The sequence below is a fragment of the Mytilus edulis genome, chromosome 13 (genome assembly GCF_963676685.1).
Source record: "Mytilus edulis chromosome 13, xbMytEdul2.2, whole genome shotgun sequence".
Classification (NCBI taxonomy): domain Eukaryota; kingdom Metazoa; phylum Mollusca; class Bivalvia; order Mytilida; family Mytilidae; genus Mytilus; species Mytilus edulis.
The window spans coordinates 53324445-53337739 of NC_092356.1; the positions used below are offsets into that span (position 1 = coordinate 53324445).

General features: G+C 33.6%; 1 protein-coding gene across 1 annotated transcript in view; it reads right to left on the reverse strand.

Moving 5' to 3' along the window:
• LOC139501386 (multifunctional protein CAD-like) overlaps positions 1–13046 on the reverse strand; it is a 106580-nt gene extending 93534 nt beyond the window's left edge. The window contains exon 1 of the mRNA XM_071290432.1: positions 12926–13046. The gene's annotated coding sequence lies outside the window, so the exon portion shown is untranslated. The remainder of the gene's footprint in view (positions 1–12925) is intronic.
• Between the last annotated feature and the right edge of the window lie 249 nt (positions 13047–13295).

Consider the following 13295-nt stretch of genomic DNA (forward strand, 5'->3'; position numbering starts at 1 on the left):
CTATAAAATTGGACTAAATGCTTTGCTATACGAATGGACCTAGTTTATTGCTATAAAAATGTAGCCATTGGTTCGCTAGTAAGCTCTGAGTAAGAATACACCTTCTCATACATGTGTTTAAGAAGGGATACACCATATGTGTCTGTATGGCTTAGGGTGGAGCTTACTCATACATCTGCTAGAGATCCCAAGCTTGTCTCATATGCATCTGTTTGAGTGAGGGCACAGCTTTGCAAACATATCAGAATATGGTTCCAGTCTAATCTACATTTTATTGAGTAATTGTACAGCTTCTCATTCATCTGATTGTGTACTAGTACTTAGTAGTATTTCGAAAATGGATCCCATGTATATTTGTAGTAATGTTCATAGTGGTCTTCTTTAAAGAATGGACCTATTGATATGCGATAAGAATGGACGACTTAGTGTTCTGCTATAAGAATCAGCATAATGGTATGCTTTATGAATGAACCTAGTGTGTTGCTATACTAATGGACCTAGGTAAATAGTCATTGGCTATGGGAGTGGACCTAATGCTATGCTATAAGAATGGACTTTCTTAGTGTTGTTCTATAAGAATGGACTTAACTTTATGCTTTAAAATTGGCTGTAGTGTTTCACTCTAAATATGTACCTAGTGTTATGCTATACAATTATTCCTAATGTTATGCTAATAAGTTGACCTAGTGTTCTGCTATAAAATTGGACTTAATGCTTTGCTATACGAATGGACCTAGTTTATTGCTATAAAAATGTAGCCATTGGTTCGCTAGTAAGCTCTGAGTAAGAATACACCTTCTCATACATGTGATTAAGAAGGGATACAACATATGTGTCTGTATGGCTTAGGGTGGAGCTTACTCATACATCTGCTAGAGATCCCAAGCTTGTCTCATATGCATCTGTTTGAGTGAGGGCACAGCTTTGCAAACATATCAGAATATGGTTCCAGTCTAATCTACATTTTATTGAGTAATTGTACAGCTTCTCATTCTTCTGATTTAGTCCTAGTACTTAAAAGTATTTCGAAAATGGATCCCATGTATATTTGTAGTAATGTTCATAGTGGTCTTCTTTAAAGAATGGACCTATTGATATGCGATAAGAATGGACGACTTAGTGTTCTGCTATAAGAATCAGCATAATGGTATGCTTTATGAATGAACATAGTGTGTTGCTATACTAATGGACCTAGGTAAATAGTCATTGGCTATGGGAATGGACCTAATGCTATGCTATAAGAATGGACTTTCTTAGTGTTGTGCTATAAGAATGGACTTAACTTTATGCTTTAAAATTGGCTGTAGTGTTTCACTCTAAATATGTACCTAGTGTTATGCTATACAATTATTCCTAATGTTATGCTATTAAAGTTGACCTAGTGTAAAGTTCTTATAATGTTCCTAGTGTTCTGCTATAAAATTGGACTAAATGCTTTGCTATACGAATGGACCTAGTTTATTGCTAGAAAAATGTAGCCATTGGTTCGCTAGTAAGCTCTGAGTAAGAATACACCTTCTCATACATGTGTTTAAGAAGGGATACAACATATGTGTCTGTATGGCTTAGGGTGGAGCTTACTCGTACATCTGCTAGAGATCCCAAGCTTGTCTCATATGCATCTGTTTGAGTGAGGGCCCAGCTTTGCAAACATATCAGAATATGGTTCCAGTCTAATCTACATTTTATTGAGTAATTGTACAGCTTCTCATTCATCTGATTGTGTACTAGTACTTAGTAGTATTTCGAAAATGGATCCCATGTATATTTGTAGTAATGTTCATAGTGGTCTGCTTTAAAGAATGGACCTATTGATATGCGATAAGAATGGACGACTTAGTGTTCTGCTATAAGAATCAGCATAATGGTATGCTTTATGAATAAACCTGGTGTGTTGCTATACTAATGGACCTAGGTAAATAGTCATTGGCTACGGGAGTGGACCTAATGCTATGCTATAAGAATGGACTTTCTTAGTGTTGTGCTATAAGAATGGACTTAACTTTATGCTTTAAAATTGGCTGTAGTGTTTCACTCTAAATATGTACCTAGTGTTATGCTATACAATTATTCCTAATGTTATGCTAATAAGTTGACCTAGTGTTCTGCTATAAAATTGGACTTAATGCTTTGCTATACGAATGGACCTAGTTTATTGCTATAAAAATGTAGCCATTGGTTCGCTAGTAAGCTCTGAGTAAGAATACACCTTCTCATACATGTGATTAAGAAGGGATACAACATATGTGTCTGTATGGCTTAGGGTGGAGCTTACTCATACATCTGCTAGAGATCCCAAGCTTGTCTCATATGCATCTGTTTGAGTGAGGGCACAGCTTTGCAAACATATCAGAATATGGTTCCAGTCTAATCTACATTTTATTGAGTAATTGTACAGCTTCTCATTCTTCTGATTTAGTCCTAGTACTTAAAAGTATTTCGAAAATGGATCCCATGTATATTTGTAGTAATGTTCATAGTGGTCTTCTTTAAAGAATGGACCTATTGATATGCGATAAGAATGGACGACTTAGTGTTCTGCTATAAGAATCAGCATAATGGTATGCTTTATGAATGAACATAGTGTGTTGCTATACTAATGGACCTAGGTAAATAGTCATTGGCTATGGGAATGGACCTAATGCTATGCTATAAGAATGGACTTTCGTAGTGTTGTGCTATAAGAATGGACTTAACTTTATGCTTTAAAATTGGCTGTAGTGTTTCACTCTAAATATGTACCTAGTGTTATGCTATACAATTATTCCTAATGTTATGCTATTAAAGTTGACCTAGTGTAAAGTTCTTATAATGTTCCTAGTGTTCTGCTATAAAATTGGACTAAATGCTTTGCTATACGAATGGACCTAGTTTATTGCTATAAAAATGTAGCCATTGGTTCGCTAGTAAGCTCTGAGTAAGAATACACCTTCTCATACATGTGTTTAAGAAGGGATACAACATATGTGTCTGTATGGCTTAGGGTGGAGCTTACTCATACATCTGCTAGAGATCCCAAGCTTGTCTCATATGCATCTGTTTGAGTGAGGGCACAGCTTTGCAAACATATCAGAATATGGTTCCAGTCTAATCTACATTTTATTGAGTAATTGTACAGCTTCTCATTCATCTGATTGTGTACTAGTACTTAGTAGTATTTCGAAAATGGATCCCATGTATATTTGTAGTAATGTTCATAGTGGTCTTCTTTAAAGAATGGACCTATTGATATGCGATAAGAATGGACGACTTAGTGTTCTGCTATAAGAATCAGCATAATGGTATGCTTTATGAATGAACCTAGTGTGTTGCTATACTAATGGACCTAGGTAAATAGTCATTGGCTATGGGAGTGGACCTAATGCTATGCTATAAGAATGGACTTTCTTAGTGTTGTTCTATAAGAATGGACTTAACTTTATGCTTTAAAATTGGCTGTAGTGTTTCACTCTAAATATGTACCTAGTGTTATGCTATACAATTATTCCTAATGTTATGCTATTAAAGTTGACCTAGTGTTCTGCTATAAATTTGGACTTAATGCTTTGCTATACGAAATGACCTAGTTTATTGCTATAAAAATGTAGCCATTGGTTCGCTAGTAAGCTCTGAGTAAGAATACACCTTCTCATACATGTGATTAAGAAGGGATACAACATATGTGTCTGTATGGCTTAGGGTGGAGCTTACTCATACATCTGCTAGAGATCCCAAGCTTGTCTCATATGCATCTGTTTGAGTGAGGGCACAGCTTTGCAAACATATCAGAATATGGTTCCAGTCTAATCTACATTTTATTGAGTAATTGTACAGCTTCTCATTCTTCTGATTTAGTCCTAGTACTTAAAAGTATTTCGAAAATGGATCCCATGTATATTTGTAGTAATGTTCATAGTGGTCTTCTTTAAAGAATGGACCTATTGATATGCGATAAGAATGGACGACTTAGTGTTCTGCTATAAGAATCAGCATAATGGTATGCTTTATGAATGAACATAGTGTGTTGCTATACTAATGGACCTAGGTAAATAGTCATTGGCTATGGGAATGGACCTAATGCTATGCTATAAGAATGGACTTTCGTAGTGTTGTGCTATAAGAATGGACTTAACTTTATGCTTTAAAATTGGCTGTAGTGTTTCACTCTAAATATGTACCTAGTGTTATGCTATACAATTATTCCTAATGTTATGCAATTAAAGTTGACCTAGTGTAAAGTTCTTATAATGTTCCTAGTGTTCTGCTATAAAATTGGACTAAATGCTTTGCTATACGAATGGACCTAGTTTATTGCTATAAAAATGTAGCCATTGGTTCGCTAGTAAGCTCTGAGTAAGAATACACCTTCTCATACATGTGTTTAAGAAGGGATACAACATATGTGTCTGTATGGCTTAGGGTGGAGCTTACTCATACATCTGCTAGAGATCCCAAGCTTGTCTCATATGCATCTGTTTGAGTGAGGGCACAGCTTTGCAAACATATCAGAATATGGTTCCAGTCTAATCTACATTTTATTGAGTAATTGTACAGCTTCTCATTCATCTGATTGTGTACTAGTACTTAGTAGTATTTCGAAAATGGATCCCATGTATATTTGTAGTAATGTTCATAGTGGTCTTCTTTAAAGAATGGACCTATTGATATGCGATAAGAATGGACGACTTAGTGTTCTGCTATAAGAATCAGCATAATGGTATGCTTTATGAATGAACCTAGTGTGTTGCTATACTAATGGACCTAGGTAAATAGTCATTGGCTATGGGAGTGGACCTAATGCTATGCTATAAGAATGGACTTTCTTAGTGTTGTTCTATAAGAATGGACTTAACTTTATGCTTTAAAATTGGCTGTAGTGTTTCACTCTAAATATGTACCTAGTGTTATGCTATACAATTATTCCTAATGTTATGCTATTAAAGTTGACCTAGTGTTCTGCTATAAATTTGGACTTAATGCTTTGCTATACGAAATGACCTAGTTTATTGCTATAAAAATGTAGCCATTGGTTCGCTAGTAAGCTCTGAGTAAGAATACACCTTCTCATACATGTGATTAAGAAGGGATACAACATATGTGTCTGTATGGCTTAGGGTGGAGCTTACTCATACATCTGCTAGAGATCCCAAGCTTGTCTCATATGCATCTGTTTGAGTGAGGGCACAGCTTTGCAAACATATCAGAATATGGTTCCAGTCTAATCTACATTTTATTGAGTAATTGTACAGCTTCTCATTCTTCTGATTTAGTCCTAGTACTTAAAAGTATTTCGAAAATGGATCCCATGTATATTTGTAGTAATGTTCATAGTGGTCTTCTTTAAAGAATGGACCTATTGATATGCGATAAGAATGGACGACTTAGTGTTCTGCTATAAGAATCAGCATAATGGTATGCTTTATGAATGAACATAGTGTGTTGCTATACTAATGGACCTAGGTAAATAGTCATTGGCTATGGGAATGGACCTAATGCTATGCTATAAGAATGGACTTTCTTAGTGTTGTGCTATAAGAATGGACTTAACTTTATGCTTTAAAATTGGCTGTAGTGTTTCACTCTAAATATGTACCTAGTGTTATGCTATACAATTATTCCTAATGTTATGCTATTAAAGTTGACCTAGTGTAAAGTTCTTATAATGTACCTAGTGTTCTGCTATAAAATTGGACTTAATGCTTTGCTATAAGAATGGACCTAGTTTATTGCTATAAAAATGTAGCCATTGTTTCGCTAGTAAGCTCTGAGTAAGAATACACCTTCTCATACATGTGATTAAGAAGGGATACAACATATGTGTCTGTATGGCTTAGGGTGGAGCTTACTCATACATCTGCTAGAGATCCCAAGCTTGTCTCATATGCATCTGTTTGAGTGAGGGCACAGCTTTGCAAACATATCAGAATATGGTTCCAGTCTAATCTACATTTTATTGAGTAATTGTACAGCTTCTCATTCTTCTGATTTAGTCCTAGTACTTAAAAGTATTTCGAAAATGGATCCCATGTATATTTGTAGTAATGTTCATAGTGGTCTTCTTTAAAGAATGGACCTATTGATATGCGATAAGAATGGACGACTTAGTGTTCTGCTATAAGAATCAGCATAATGGTATACTTTATGAATGAACATAGTGTGTTGCTATACTAATGGACCTAGGTAAATAGTCATTGGCTAGGGGAATGGACCTAATGCTATGCTATAAGAATGGACTTTCTTAGTGTTGTGCTATAAGAATGGACTTAACTTTATGCTTTAAAATTGGCTGTAGTGTTTCACTCTAAATATGTACCTAGTGTTATGCTATACAATTATACCTAATGTTATGCTATTAAAGTTGACCTAGTGTTCTGCTATAAAATTGGACTTAATGCTTTGCTATACGAATGGACCTAGTTGATTGCTATAAAAATGTAGCCATTGGTTCGCTAGTAAGCTCTGAGTAAGAATACACCTTCTCATACATGTGATTAAGAAGGGATACAACATATGTGTCTGTATGGCTTAGGGTGGAGCTTACTCATACATCTGGTAGAAATCCCAAGCTTGTCTCATATGCATCTGTTTGAGTGAGGGCACAGCTTTGCAAACATATCAGAATATGGTTCCAGTCTAATCTTCATTTTATTGACTAATTGTACAGCTTCTCATTCATCTGATTGTGTACTAGTACTTAGTAGTATTTCGAAAATGGATCCCATGTATATTTGTAGTAATGTTCATAGTGGTCTTCTTTAAAGAATGGACCTATTGATATGCGATAAGAATGGACGACTTAGTGTTCTGCTATAAGAATTAGCATAATGATATGCTTTTAGAATGAACCTAGTGTGTTGCTATACTAATGGACCTAGCTATATAGTCATTGGCTATGGGAGTGGACCTAAAGCTATACTATAAGAATGGACTTTCATAGTGTTGTGCTATAAGAATGAACTTAACTTAATGCCTTAAAATTGGCTGTAGTGTTTGACTTTAAATATGTACCTAGTGTTCTGCTATACAATTATTCCTAACGTTATGCTATTAAAATTGACCAAGTGTAAAGTTCTTATAATGTACCTAGTGTTCTGCTATAAAATTGGACTCAATGCTTTGCTATAAGAATGGACCTAGTTTATTGCTATAAAAATATACCCATTGGTTCGCTATTAAGCTTTGAGAAATACACACCTTCTCATACATGTGTTGAAAAAGAGATACATCATATGTGTGTGTATAGCTTAAGGTGAAGCTTTCTCATACATCTGCTAGGGATCCCAAGCTTGACTCAAATGCATCTGTTTGAGTAAGGGTACAGCTTTGCAAACATATCAGAATATGGTTACAGTCTATTCTACATTTTATGGAGTAATTGTAGAGCTTCTCATTCATCTAATTTAGTCGTAGTACTTAAAAGTATTTCGAAAATGGATCCCATGTATATTTGTAGTAATGTTCATAGTGGTCTTCTTTAAAGAATGGACCTATTGATATGCGATAAGAATTGACGACTTAGTGTTCTGCTATAAGAATCAGCATAATGGTATGCTTTATAAATGAACCTAGTGTGTTGCTTTACTAATGGACCTAGGTGAATAGTCATTGGCTATGGGAATGGACCTAATGCTATGCTATAAGAATGGACGTTCTTAGTGTTGTGCTATACAAATGGACTTCACTTTATGCTTTAAAATTGGCTGTAGTGTTTCACTCTAAATATGTACCTAGTGTTCTGCTATACAATTATTCCTAATGTTATGCTATTAAAGTTGACCTAGTGTAAAGTTCTTATAATGTACCTAGTGTTCTGCTATAAAAATGGACTCAATGCTTTGCTATAAGAATATTGGATCTAGTTTATACTGTAGCTATAGAAATGTACCCATTGGTTCGGTATTAATCCTTGAGTAAGAATACACCTTCACATACATGTGATTAAAACGGAAACATAAAATGTGTCTGTATGGCTTAGGGTGAAGCTTTCTCATACATCTGCTAGAGATCCCAAGCTTGTCTCATATGCATCTGTTTGAGTAATGGTACAGCTTTGCAAACATATCAGATATGGTTCTAGTCTAATCTACATTTAATGAAGTAATTGTACAGCTTCTTATTTATCTGATTGAGTACTAGTTCTTAGTGATTTTTCGAAAATGGATCCCAAGGATAATTGTAGTAATGTTCATAGTGGTCTGCTTTAAAGAATGGACCTATTGCTATGAGATAAGAATGAACGACTTGGTGTTCTGCTATAAGAATCAGCATAATGATTTGCTTTAAGAATGAACCTAGTGTATTGCTATAATAATGGACCTAGTCATTGGCTATGAGAATGGACCTAATGCTATGCTATAAGAATGGACTTTCTTAGTGTTGTGCTATAAAAATTGACTTAACTTTATGATTTAAAATTGGCTTGAGTGTTTCACTCTTACTATGTACCTAGTGTTCTGCTATATAGTTATTCCTAATGTTATACTATTAAAATTGACCTAGTGTAAAGCTCTTATAATGTACCTAATGTTTTGCTATAAATTGGATTAAATGCTTTGCTATAAGAATGGACCTAGTTTATTGCTATACTAATGGACATATTGCTTTGAGTAGAAATACACATTCTTATATATGTGATTAAGAAGAGATTCATAATTTTTGTCTGTATGGCTTAGGCTGGTCAACTGTACTATTGGACCTGATGATATGCTATAAAAATATACCTAGTGTTTAACTATAATAATATACCTAGTGGTCTGTTTTAGGATTTTACCTAATGCTATGCTGTAAGAATGAACCTAGTGTATTGCTATACTAATGAACCTAGTCATTTGATATGGGAATGGACCTAATGCTATGCTATAAGAATGGAATTTCTGACTTTCTTAGCGTTGTGCTATAAGATTGGCCTATAATCCTAGGTTAAAACTATGCTATAAATATGAAGCTAGTGTATTGCTATTATAATATATCTAGTGGTCTGCTAGTTAGAATGAACCTAGTTATATGCTATAAGAATATACCTAGTGTATTGTTTTATTAATATACTTAGTGTATGGTTTTACTAATATACCTAGTGTATTGTTTTACTAATATACCTAGTGTATGATTTTACTAATATACCTAGTGTATTATTTTACTAATATACCTAGTGTATGGTTTTTTAAATAATGTACTTAGTGTTCAGATATTCATACATCATTACCAGTGAGGCTATTTTCCACTAGAGACCAAATGATGAAGACGTTAAAAAATAGTTTACTGTGTATCTTTGAAAAATGAGAAAAACCTAAACCGTATAGTAAGCTGTAAAAGACTTTGAAATAACAGATGTAAAAGAATTCAAAGGAGAAAGCTTATAATGGGATAATGTAAAATCCAATGGATTTATGCAGAATCCCAGGGGAATATCCAGAATCCCAGGGGAATATCCAGAATCCCATGGGAATATACAGAATCCAATGGGAATATGCAGAATCCCATGGGAATATCCAGAATCCCATGGGAATATTCAGAATCCAATGGGAATATGCAAAATCAAATGTTTTTTTAATTCAAATTCCATATCAACTTTATAGTCTAGAGAATTAAAACTATATATGTATTTAATGAATCCTAATTTATTGTGCATATTTTGGTTATTCATATAACCGCTTGTCTTAAAGAAAAGGCAGCGCCGGATTGGCAAGTGATTGGTTTGCAAACTAAAGTGTCCAGTGTAAAACCACAAAAACAAGAAATATGAATATGGGTCAAGGTCAAGTGAAATTGGCCAGATAGATACGATACAATATTTCCATATATACCAAATATGGTTGCCTAATTGCTTAAAGAATCTGAGATATATAACACAAACATGTGACATATCATCATGTAATTCAAAATTAAAGGATTTTATATCATTGACTTCAAATCTAATCATTCAAACCTTTTTATCGTAGTTTAATCAACATTACTAGTAACTATTTTATAAACTTATAACAGTTAACTCGCATACATAATTGATTTTAACATACACATAATTGTATATCTATAATTTGAACCACATTGGATTTTATTTTGTTCCATGGGATGGGATTTGTGCAATCCATGGATGTTCATTCGACGCATATAATTTATTTGTCCAATGGGATTTTTTCTGTTCATGCGATAGATTAAATTCCATGGGACTACAGATATCACATCGCCATGGTATCGTATGGGATGATGTAAATTCCAATAAATTATGCACAATCCCATGTTTTTTTAATACAAATTCCATATCAACTGTTTATTCTAGAGATTTAAAACTTCGTGTTTAATGAATCCCATTTTATTGTGCACGTTTTAGTTATTTATATAATCCCGTATATTTAAGTAAGGGCAGCGGCGGTTTTGCAAATGATTATTTTGCAAATTAGAGTGTCCAGAGTAAAACTTCATGAACAAAACATTGTTCAATGAAATAAGATATAGAGGTCAAGGTCATATGAAAATGGCCAGATAAATACGATACAATATTACCATACACCATATATGGATAACTTATTGCTTACAGTATCTGAGATATATAACACATGCATGTGACATGTCATCATGTTATTCAAATTAAAGGATTTTACTTCATTGACTGCAAATAAAATATTTCAAAACTTTTTATAATAGTTTAAGGATGTTCGCTGGTCATAATTTTGAATTTTTGTCAGATTTTCGGAATTCTCTGGGGTTTTATCCATCTGAATACCTTAAAAAATTGCCCATTGACCCCCATTTTTCTTTTTATAAATCTTTTACATGTAAAATGATAAGTCATCTGTTAATAGTTGTTGAGAGCTTAAACTTGTCAATGATAAAGCTAAAAGTCAAGAGACAACATTTTCCCGCCAAAATTTCAATGGCTAATATCTCGAAAACAAGCACATTGACCAATATATTTTTTTTGTGCTCTTTTGATTCTTTTGTTAATCCCCTATCAGTATGGTCCGAGACCATTCCATTCGTTGTTCACAAATAGTCACTAGTGTTGACAGTGGGTTACTTGCCATTAATTTTATACCCCTTCCAAATTTATTTCTCCATGTTTAATGCCTCAAATTGCAAGAAGGGGGGAGGGGTGAAATTACACTGTAAAAAAATTTGGGTCCCGAATTTTTAAGGAAAGTAGTGATTTGGTCCAGCTGAAAAAGGTGAAAAATTAGCACTTCGGGAGCTGTCAAAAGATTTCAAGACGTCCTTAACATAAAATTGTCCATATTTTGAGTTGGAGCCGATGAAGTTTTTATATAATTTTGATATCATTTGTCCCAAAAGTAATACCACACACTGTAAAAATTTCATTGAGAAAGCGCAGGTGGGATTTTTTTTTATTTTCATTTATGTTCTAAAAGAAATGCACTACGAAATAATTGTGGTCTCGGACCAACTAGTGGTTTGAAAAACTAACTATTTTGAAACTAATAAGCAAACTACCTTAATCTACATTGACTATTTTATAAACTTATAACAGTTAACTCGCATGCATAATTCATTTTAACATACACATAACTGTATATTTATAATTTGAATCCCATTGGATTTGATTTTCTTTCATGGGATTTTATTTGTGCCATTCATGAATCTTTATTCGACGCATATAATTTGATTTATCCCATGCGATTATTTTTTTGTCCCATGGGATAAATTAAATCCCATGGAACTACAAATATCACATAGCCATGGTGTCCTATGGGATGATGTAAAATCAAATGGGATTATGCAACATCCCATGTTTTTAATACAATACCATATATATATATATATATCAACTTTTTAGTCTAGAGATTTAAAAGTTCGCTTTTAATGAATCCCATTTTCTTGTGCACATTTTGGTTATTTATATAACCCCGTATCTTTCAGTAAGGAGGACATCGGATTTGTAAATGAGTGTTGTGCAAATTAAAGTGTCCAGTGTATAACCACAAAACAAAAAAATAGGAAATTGGAGTCAAGGTCAAATGAAACCGGCCAAATAGATACGATAAAAAATTCCATACGCCTTATATGGTTGACTTATTGCTTAAAGATTAGTATATGAGATATATAACACATGCATGTGACATGTCATCATTTTATTCAAATTAAAGAACTTTATTTCATTGACTACAAATAAAATCCTTCAAACCTTTTTTTTTTATTTTATAGTTTAATTTACTTTAACTATTTGATAAACTTATAACAGTTTACTCGCATACATAATTCATTTAAACATACACATAACTGGTTTTTTTTTATAATTGAATCCCATTGGATTTCATTTTGTTCCATTGGTCTTTATTTGTGCCATCCATGGATTTTTATTTGACGCATATGATTTAATTTGTCCCATGGAATAAATTAAATCCCATGGGAGTTTAAATATCACATGGCCATGGTATCCTATAGGATGATGTAAAATACAATGGGATTATGCAAAATCGCATTTTTAAAAGAATTCCATGGGAAAATGCAAAATCCCATGTTTTTTTTAAATACAAATTCCATATCAACTTTTTATTCTGGAGATTTAAAACTTCGTATTTAATGAATCCCATTTAAATGTGCACATTTTGGTTATTTATATGACCCGTATCCTTAAGTAAGGGCGGCGTCGTATTTGCAATTGAGTGTTTTGCAAAGTAAAGTATCCAATGTTAAACCACAAAAACAACACAAATATGTCATGCATGCTAAGGACCAGAACACAAAAAAAACCCAGTATGTTGGTCCTTTTATAGAGGCTGTCCAGGGTGAAAGAAGAAACATATGGACTTCCTGGGATTGGGGACTGGAAAATGAGTGTATATTGGATAGGGACAATCAAACAGAAGTCCCTCTGTTGCAAAGTTGACTATATTTCTCTTCCTTTTTCATCCTTGGGAGTTTTATTTACTATTTATAAAACTTTAAACTTTTATTAATTAAAAAAAATAATTGAATGAAAACAACTCCTTACCTTGCCTTTGAACAATTTTCGTCTGTCTTGTGAGATTATACATATCCTTGATATTAACCAATTTTCGTCTGTTTTAGATCCTAAAATGCTGTTTTCCTTGTCTTTGTCCCTGTCCTTTTGGTCGATAGCTGAAAAAAGAATATTGACATAAAGACATGAGCTTTAAACTTTTTTTATATCGATGCTTAAGGATGTACTTACGTGAACTTAAAATGACATATAATTTAAAATTGACACTATAGGTTAGAGGGAGGGTTGGGATCCCGCTAACATGTCTACCCTCGCCACCTAATGTACAAAAATGTATGCATGTGCCTGTCCCAAGTCAGCAGGAGCCTGTAATTCATTGTTTGTAGTTTGAATTGTTCAT